This window comes from Bison bison, unplaced genomic scaffold, assembly GCF_000754665.1.
Source record: "Bison bison bison isolate TAMUID 2011002044 unplaced genomic scaffold, Bison_UMD1.0 scf7180017864269, whole genome shotgun sequence".
NCBI lineage: Eukaryota > Metazoa > Chordata > Mammalia > Artiodactyla > Bovidae > Bison > Bison bison.
Window position 1 is genome coordinate 469975 of NW_011494841.1, and position 9771 is coordinate 479745.

General features: G+C 54.6%; 1 long non-coding RNA gene across 1 annotated transcript; it reads left to right on the forward strand.

Annotated features, from left to right (window-relative positions):
* The first annotated feature begins 6605 nt into the window (after positions 1–6605).
* On the forward strand, positions 6606–9536 carry LOC104994850. The gene is made up of 3 exons (XR_825997.1): positions 6606–6749; positions 7484–7640; positions 9063–9536. It is a non-coding gene; the product is annotated as an uncharacterized LOC104994850 (long non-coding RNA).
* The last annotated feature ends 235 nt before the right edge of the window (positions 9537–9771 follow it).

The following is a 9771-nucleotide window of genomic DNA, read 5'->3' on the forward strand; positions in this document are numbered from 1 at the left end:
CTTCCCAGGGCCCGAGGGGACACAGCCGCGAGCACCAGGCTTTTCCCTTTGGTTTTCCGGCCAGATGCTCCCCCACACCCCTCCCCGCGTGTCGCGGTCGTGACTGATGGCATCAGGTCCCTGGCGTCCATCTCTGAGTCCAGGCCTATGGCAGGTCACATGTGCCCTGAACATGCATCCATGAAACCCCGGAATCTGCAGGCAACATAGAGCTCCTGTGATGGGAACGGCTCCTCACCCCCAGTGAGGTGACCCCAGGCACACCTGGTGAGACGCCAGCTGCCCAGGGGACACACGGTGGGCGACGCTCACATGCAGAGCTCACAGGCGCGGTGCCTGCCCAGCAGCCACTTAGAATCCAAGATTGTCAGCTTCCCACGCCTGCCGTGTGCAGGTCACAGCACTGAATCGAGTCTGGTGTGGGTGTTTCTTATTTCCCTTTTTGGTAGAAGTTTGTATTTTTGTTTGTGTCATTTGCCTATGCACATAATTTGTCTATTTTTTTCTTTTTCTTCGATTGAAGTATAGTTGATTTACAATAGCACATCAGTTTCACGTGTGCAGCAAAGCAATTCAGATGCACACATGTATGCATGTGTGATGCCTTTTCAGTTTCTTTTCCATTACAGGTTGTTACAAGATGCTGCCTGCGGCTCCCTGTGCTATACACTGGGAACTTGCTGTTTACTTTCTAGGCGGTAGTGTGTATGCCTACCAAATTCTGAATTTATCCCCTTCCTCCTCTTTGGTAATGGTAAGTTTGTGTTCTGCGTCTGCGAATCTATCTTGTTAATCCCTCTGTGTCACTTTTTTAGACTGCACATATAAGCCATATCATATGATATTTATCTTTCTCTGTCTGACTGACTTCACTTGGTATGACAATCTCTAGGTCCATCCATGTGGCTGCAAATGGCATTATTTTTATGGCTGAGTAGTATTCCATTTTATACTTCTTTTTATCCATTCGTCTGTCAATGGACAGTTAGGTTACTTCCATGTCTTAGCTTTTGAGTTGACCTCCTTTGCAGCCAGGCAGGACCTCAGCGCACAGCCCTCAGTGCAGGGACGCGCTCCTTCTTAAAATACTGGGAAGCACTGTGTGCCAGAAAATCACGCAAAGGTCGGCTGATTTGAGGACATGAGCCAGCAAGCCACATGCTCTGTGTATACGCGCACCCAAGCGACTGGCAGAGGTTCTCAGTGTTCATCCAGATACATGCCTGTCTCTGGACAAGGTCAAAGGTTTTTGATGAAAGCTACCAACTCTGGTAACAAAAGCTAGAAACCTATAGCGGAAAAAATATGAAAACTTTATTCAACCCATGCAAGCTTATTTCCAGAAGGATCTAATCTCAGGTCTGCCCACATAACGTGACATTCCTGCTTGACCTTATGGGAAAATGGTTCCTTTTCGGGATCTATGTGTGAAGAAAAATGTCAATGACTTTTTTTAAAGCATTTTGTTGGCATTGTTCTCATTCTGGTAGTTGGGGAATTCCAACATTGAGAACAAAATGTTTGCCTGTGCTTAATTACCAAAGCCAAACTTACAATTTAAAATCCCAAGTTAATTTCCTTAAACCAGGAAATGATGTCATTCAGTCTAAACAAGAAGCGCTCGGTTTGCCCTGTCTTCCGGCGCTGCTGCGTGGCTTGGTGGGTAAGAAACGAGCTCTTCAGACGCTGAGCTTAGAATTTAACAGGAGGATGGAAACAGGACACACACACTCAGAGACATCGCCACACACCTGGCAAGCTGTGACTGACCTCGCGGAAACGGCAGGTGACTCTCGCGTGAAGGAGGGACCACAGCCCGAGGCCTCCGTGCCTCTGGCCCTTCCAGAGAAGAGCCAGCAGGACGACAGGCGTTGAGCCGAACAGGAGGAATGTGGCCTCGAGAGGACTCTAGGCTGAGGACATATCTCCTGAACGCGTATGTCGTACAGACACATTCAACCGCCGTGAGAGCCCGAGCACCAGACAGGAGAAACAGACAAAAACATCCTCAGAGGTTTGCTTCCTAAACGGGATCAGATGTCCAAAGAGTTTCCTTACAGAGCATAGACCTACACACACACGTCCACACATGCCCAGGCCTCTCTCAGCCACGTGGCCCCTCCCCGGCTCCCCGTCGTCACAGGCACTCACACTCGGCGTCTCGAGCCTCCTCCTTGCACATCTCCCTGGCGCCAACTCCACTTTCCTGCAGACCCTCGGGGCTCCGACTCGACAGCTCGTGGCAGGCGTGTGGTCCCCACGTGGCTGTGGTCATGCCCATGTCTCTGCCCCTTCCTCTAGCTGCCAGCCCAGTTCAGAGGCTAGGGCTCCATCTGAGCCCACAGCACCGGGCTCATGCTTGTTCCAGCTAAGTGTCCAGTGAGCAAATGTGAGTGGCTGGGCCCTTGCCCTGCTACTTACGGCCAAGTGACAAGGGGTTAGTGACCATCCAGGGTCAGACTCTGACCACAGAATCTTTTGGAATCTGTTCCCAGCCAGCCAGGTAGACCTCACCTCTCAGGTCCAGAGAATTTAGGCCACCCCCAGATTGGCTCCCCTCCAGGTAGCGCTCTGTCTCCTCTAAAGACTGAGCCCCATGGAGTCGTGTCTGCCTCATGGTGACGAGAAGATAAGACGCATGCATGAAATTTCTTTGTAAACTACAAACCGCGACCACGTGCCAGCTGGCCCGCTGTTCATAGGCACAGAGTGACCGCTGAGGGCCTGTGTATGTCGGCTGGCCCCGGGGCTCCGAGCGCCCGGGAACCCCGGGTTTGTCTGTCCTGGCACATCGTGGGGACACGGTGAGCACTGTGGCCACCACCAGCTGTTTCCCCTACCCGGGGTCCCAGCAGGACAACCCTTGCTGGCCTGTGCACACAGGTGGGAATGCAACACTCCCCTTGGGCATGCGTGCATGCACACACGTGCACACACGTGTCCACACGCCTGTGCCCTCTCTTGCTCCTTACCGGCCTGTTACCTCATCTCATCAGCTGCTCAGTGTTTTCTCCAGCGTTGGAGTTTAAGATACTGTGACTGGCTTGTTGCGGCTTGGAGAGCATGTTATGTTGGGGGGCCTCCCCAGGGAGCAGTTGTAGCACGTGAGCTGTGCCACAGAGGCGGGCACCAGCCACCTCATTCTGTTGCCGTTGCTAAGTCCTGGGTTTCATGCTTTCATTTGTTTTCTGAGAAGCTTTTCTTTCCTGTCCATTCTGAAGGGTGGTGAGAAGGGGGTGATTCTCATGGGTTAAGAGTTGGTTCCTATTATAATTTCAAGTGTCCACACCCTGGGCTTTGGAAAGCGATAATGAGCGGTGAACAGCCACCGGTTCCTGGACATCCTCCAGCCGCTCGGGGTCTTGTTGTGATCCATGGGCCCCCCGGTGTCAGGCAGACCCATTCTCCCAGATTGCTATTATCTGCAGCCCTCACTCTGGACAAGGCAGAGGCTTTATCTCGACTTGCAGAGACTGACCTGGCTGACTCCTGCTGGAACAAACTGTGGTTACTTTCCAAACTCAGCATAAATACTCAGATGTGAGGCAAGGAAGGAACCTGTGTCCATGCCAGAATTTCATGACGGTCTGGGCCTTACATGCCAACACAGAAGGGCCTGGGTTGACCAGCCAGCTCGCATCTGAAGAGGCTGACACCCTCTGCAGGCAGCTCACCCCCTGGGCCTTGTTTGTGAGTCAGGGCTGCTGGCGGCTTGCTCAGGCTGACGTCTGGGAGACAAGATTTAGTTGCAATTAACATTCGACCACAGAAAGAAAAAATGAAAAGGCCAGGAAGGAAGGAAGGGCCTCTGACTGAATTCCAGAATATCCACTTTCCGGACTGTCCACAGTCATGGATCGAGATGAGCTCAAACCAAAGCTTTTCTGTTGATTAAATGCAAAACATCTATTTTTTGGAGCCAACCCTGGATGTTTACATGAAAGGGTTTCCACTGATCCAGCTCTGCTCCTTATTAGCTGTGCACCCTCAGATGTGTCATTCAATCTCCCTGAACCAGGTTGCTGTGTGTGAACAGAGTGCAGTCGCTCCTCACCTACTTGACTAGCAGCCGCAGTGGGCACCAGATGGCCTCACGCTTGGGCGGGCGGCTCCTCCCAACGGGCTCGCTGGGAATCGATCAGTGGAATCCTGCACACCACGGACGACAGATCACCGTAAACAGCGGCTCAGAGGTGGATACTAAGCAGGGTCACCTCCCGCTGGTTACGTCGCTCCTTGTTCTTTCGAGCCCATTGGAAGAAAAAGGAGTAAAACTGGAATTCTTAATTATCATCTGGGTTAAATAACCCTCAATTTTGTTAAGTGTTCAATAGTGGTTTTCAATACTAATAAGTTAATAATGAACAGTAAACAGAATTTTAAAAATTTACAACACCTGGAAAGACCTAATAAAACACGGAAGCAGCTTCCCTTTTCGCACAAGAAGCGTTCGCATAACTGCGCTGAGCCAGGGGTACGACAGTGGCTGAAAGGTCCCCAGGAGCTCCTGAGAGGAGACAGACGGTCTCCACACAAAGGCTGCCCTTCTCGAGGCTGAGAACATGCAAAGCCCCCCTCACGGTGCCTGCCCCTCAGCCAGGTGGGAGAGAAGCGAGAGGCAGGGAGTGTCCACACAGGAAGAGTGGACCGGCCTTGTCCTGTCTTGTGTTTGCTCCAAGATGAGTCAGGAGAAGCTTCCTGCGACATTTCAGGCTCGCCCCGCTGACGGCAAACTGTGCAGACGCACAAAGCCCCTTCCGCCCCCGCCCCGCCGCCCAAGGCTGGGTCCTTTCTGGAGCCCACGGCCCCCCCCCCCCCGGCCCCCCCACCAGGCGGGTCGGGGCAGACTGGGCCAGCCCCTGGAGGGCCTCCTCTTGCTGTGTGTTTCTACTTCTCCGCACAGCAAAGTAGCCTCTCCGCTCTTTTCCTGGTTCGTGATTTTTAAAAAACAGGGCTTCCCCGATGCCTCAGCAGTAAAGAATTCACCTGCAATGCAGGAGACCTGGGTTTGATCCCTGGGTCAGGAAGATTCCCTGGAGAAGGAAATGGCAACCCACTCCAGTGTTCTTGCCTGGAGAAGCCCATGGACAGAGGAGCCTGGCGGGATACAGACCATGGGGTCGCAAAGGAGTCAGACACTACTTAGGGACTAAACAACACCAGCAACAATTTAAAAAACACTTTCGTATAAAAATTTACAGAACTGTAAGGTCTTAAAAAGGAGGAAATCACCAGAAGCCTGTAGTCCTCTGGTCACCACAGTTGACATGACAGTGAACATCATCCAAGTGTCTGTACACACACAGCCAAAGTCTTGTTTCAAAAAGCCAGTGTTTGGCTCCTTTCCTTTCTCCTCCAGCCTCCCCTCCCCCATGCCAGCCTGCCAGCATGAGCCCGGGGGTGTGTCCCGCGCGTCTTCCCCCTGTTCCAGTGAAGCACGTGCGATTACACGTGCGTATGTGCGTGTGTGCAACTGCAAGCATGTCACCGTTGAAAAGACCGAATCACATTATATAATCCACCTCGTCTTTGTTCTTCTCATTTAAGAATGTGTTCCAACCTCATTGTCGTCATGACAGCTGTAAAGACGGTCCACGATACGAGCATGCCGCGACACAGGGCCCTGATTCTCTCCCCTTGTGGGGCGCGCCCACTGCGGAGACCACTGCAGGAAGTGTCCACCTGCCTGGGGTCCGCACGCGTGCGCACCCTCACCAAGCACTGCCGTGCTCCGTGTGGAGCACAGCACGTGGGTTCCTGGGTGGGGGTGACTGTCCCCCACCAGCAGATGGTACCGGATTCCTTCCGCAGGGGCTGCAACTATTCACAGTCCTTCCTCCTCCCAGCAACGACTACCATTTTTTATTTGTAATTGACGCTGCAGGTTGATATTTCACTGTCCCTTAATCAGCATTTTCTGAGCTTCATCAGTTCCTCTGGACTTGCCTTTCTGTTAATCACTATTCGAATCTCTGTCCATTTTTCTTTCTATTGGGTTATCTTTAGCTAATCAGTTTGTTAAATCTCTGTAGAGAGTATAGCTTATTAGATGTTAGCTTTTTTCTCTTGTAACTTTGCAAATAACTTCTCATGTTTGTCAGTGGACTTTTCTTAAGGTGTCTTCATCTTTTCACTGTAAGAAGTTTTCATCTGACACTGAAACTCTCCCAACCCTGGATGGTATCCCTGCTGGGGTCAGCTGACCCTCCGCACGGGTGTGGACAAACCTGGGCAGGAGCCTGTGCGTGAGGCGGTTTGTGAGATAAAAGGTGCCCGGAGCCCGCCAATGCCTCGACCTACCTGCTGGCTCCCAAACCTGCTGCTGGGCCTTTGAGGGGCTGAGATGACTCGTAACCCAGCAGGTGCCCCTCTGGCTGGGGGTTTGCGTCCTGAGACCCAGTTTCAGGTCTGCTCCTGGCTCGTTTCCTCAGAACCCCACCGCAGGTGGCCACAAGTCACTGCTCCTGGGTCCCGCTTCTCTTTGTTAAAAGAGACGAGTTCGATCACTAACCCTGAATTGTTTGTCATGTCCCCAGGCCACTCCCCGGAGCCCGGCCGTGAATTTCCCAGCATAGGTTACTCTGGGTACACTGATTCTCGTGTGTCTCCCCCACTGGACTTCACCCTCAGGAAGGAGGGTCTGTCCCTCTGACTACCTTCCCCACACCTGGGAAGTCCTGGCACCTGGCAAGGCCGAGGGTCTGAATCAGGGGCTGAGTCCAGGAACGAAGGACGGCGGGCGGCCCCTGGTGAGTGGCGTCCCGGCCGCCCTGGCCTCTCTCTGCTTCTGAGCGTGGCTTCCCGGGAGTGGGTTTCCTGGGCTGTGGTGGGAAACAAACCTTCTTTCCTGTTCAATCGCCCCAGACAGCACTGTCCTGGGGCAGCACAGGGAGAGGGTGCAAATGGGGTGAGGCCTCCCCGCGGGTCCCGAGAGCCCCCCACAGGCTTTGGGTTCCCACTTGCTTAGTCTCAGCAGGAAATGCAACATCTCCTCACCAAGAAAAAGTCCCTCAGAGGAGTTCCAGCCCTTGTCCAGGGCAGAGGGACAGGCTCCCAGACATGGAGTCTCCCGAGATCACAGGCGGCAGGGACGCGGGGGACGCCACCCTCGAGTCCGGGGGCTCCCAGCGTTGCCACGAGTTCTCGATGCCCCTCCTGCCAGCCAGACTGTGATATTCTGGATTGAGGGGTGGGCGACTTCCTGCTGCTGAATGGCCAACGCAGAGGACCCTTGATGGGCTGCCCAGGCCCTGAGTGACCAGTACGGACCTCCCCTTGAAGGGCCTTCCTGGGCCCTGGGTGACCAGCACGGACGTCCCCCGGCGGGCTGCTCCGGGCCCCCAGTGACCAACCGGATGTCCCCTGGGCTGCCCTGGACACTGGGCCTGGACAGGGCAGTGGAGACCACTGGTCTCCCTTCGGCTGCAGACACACACTTTCCACTGGCAACTTTTCAAGGCCTCTTTTTGTTTCCTCTGCACAGGAACCATCGTGCAGGGGACCTGAGTCATACGCTGATTACATCAAAGGGTGTTTGTCTTGGTTTGCAGCCCGCTGGGTGAGAACCAAGATAAATCACAAGTTGGCTAAAGGAGCCCACAAACACGCAGGTTTGGGTCGCTTTTGCTGGGGAACGCGTGGTGAGTTCAAGCCGGTGCTCCACCCCACCCTGTCCTTATTCAGCAGATTGCTGAAGGGAAAAACAAACTGCGGGGCGCTGGGCGCTGGCCTCCGAGTGTTCTCACAGTGGGTGTCCCCATGCCGGTGGCCGTGTGGCCTGTCCACAGCTCTGAGGTCTGCTCCTCCTGACCAGAGGGAGGATCTCAGATGCCCCCACAGCCTCCAGCCAGGGGGACTCTGCTCTTGGAGGTCTGGGGAGGGGTCAGGTGTGCCCACTTGGGAGGGGGTCAGGTGTGCCCATTGGGGAGGGGTCAGGTGTGCCCACTGGGGAAGGGTCAGGCATGCCCATTTCAGGCCCAGTGGCTGGGCCCTCAGTCACAGTCAATCCATTCCCAACAGCACCTGAACAGTGTGTGAACCTCAGGCCATCAGAACTCCTCTCGTACGTGATTTAAGAAGCATTTTCAGAAGCGTATGCGCCCCTGTGTCCCTAGTACTTTTGGGGATACAGGAACCACCCGCTGGAAGTGTGGACCCAACAAGGAGAAGTGAGGCATTGAGCACCCCCCACGGGGACAGGACCTGGGGTCACACGTTCCTCCCAGCTCCTCCGACACCCACGGCCCCGTGTCCTGGCTTTTCATTGACATGTGCCCTTCACCTGGCCAGTTGTTATGCAGCAGTGAGTCACGGGGGTCCCTCAGGCTGGGCACTGCTCAGATGTCCTTGCCGGAAGTGCCTGTGTTCTCCAGGGGACTCAGACTTGGGACAAACTGGAGACACGTGTAGCCTGAAGGGGCAAGAGCTGGGGACACAGAGGAGCCAGGGTGGCAACAGGAACATGAGGCCTAGACTGATGGGACGGGTGCCGCTGACGCCCATCTGAGCTCCTGGCATCCGGAGTTCAGTGCTGGGCGGCTGGGGAGATCCTGCGGGCTCGGGCACACGGGAGCCGGGACTGTGCAGCCTGCTGGGCGGCAAGAGGTCAGCTTGCACGTAAGGCCCACGGCCACCCGGCGCCAGGAGGTGAGTCTGCAGGTGCATCGCTCCCGGGTGGAGATGTTCCGAGTGCTAGGAACAGGTCTAACAGGACGCAGGAGGCGGAGGGTCCATCAAGTCCAGAGAGGCCCCCGCATCCCCAGCAGCACCCCCACGCACCTCCGCCCCAGCAGCGCCGCCACCTCCCGTTCCAAACACGCCAGAGAGTGGCTCTCCTGCTCCACGCCAGGGAGTGGCACTCTCATCCTCGGGGGAGGTTTCCAGGTCGAGTGCTCCTCCCTCCACCAAGGTCTCCGCTTTCTGCCTCGACCCCACGGTCCTAAAGAAGCTCCCTCCTTTTCTGGAGACTCTGGCAGCTGGGCAGTCCTCGTGGTTTCTGTCTGCCGATCCTGGTGGAACCTCCTGGGATAATACAAAACAAACAGAGTTCCTCTCTCACACAGGAGCCCTCAAACAGGAGAACCACCAGTGCTGAACATCACAGATGAGCGAGCATCCACTGAGTTCCTGATTTGTGCAGATGCCGGAGGGGCCAGAATGAGTAGGACACCACCCCTGGAGCTCCCGAACTCCTCGAGAAGAGCCCGTGGGCTTCAGGTGCATTGACGACTGATGGCTACAATAAGAAGGGTCACGATGGATAGATAAGTCATTGATAGATGGACAAATAGATGCATGGTAGATAGATAAGTAAGTAGATAACTAGTTTGTAGATGATAGAGAGATAGCTAGCTGCATACACAGAACGTGGATGGATGGGTGATGGGTAGAAAAGTCCACAAGCAGATGACAGATGATGAATGGATAAACGGATAGATAAGTAGACAATTATGATTGACAGATGGCAGACAGATATAGATAGATGACTGCTAGATGATGGGTAGATAGATGGATAATAGATAAAATATTTGTTTCAAAACAGCCCTGAAGCGGCTGGGGGAGGTCAGTGTCAGGCTCATAAGGCGCCCATTCGTGCCTCTGGCAGCGGTGTTGGTGGAGATTCTCCTGGCTCCCTCCAGGCGTCAGGCCCGGGGAGCAGGCTCCTTGGATGGGTCCCAGGCATCTCTCCTCCCCTAACATCCCCCTCCTCCTCATCTCCCCTCGCCCATCATCCCCTCCATCATCCCCCTCCCCCACCATCTCCCCGCCTTC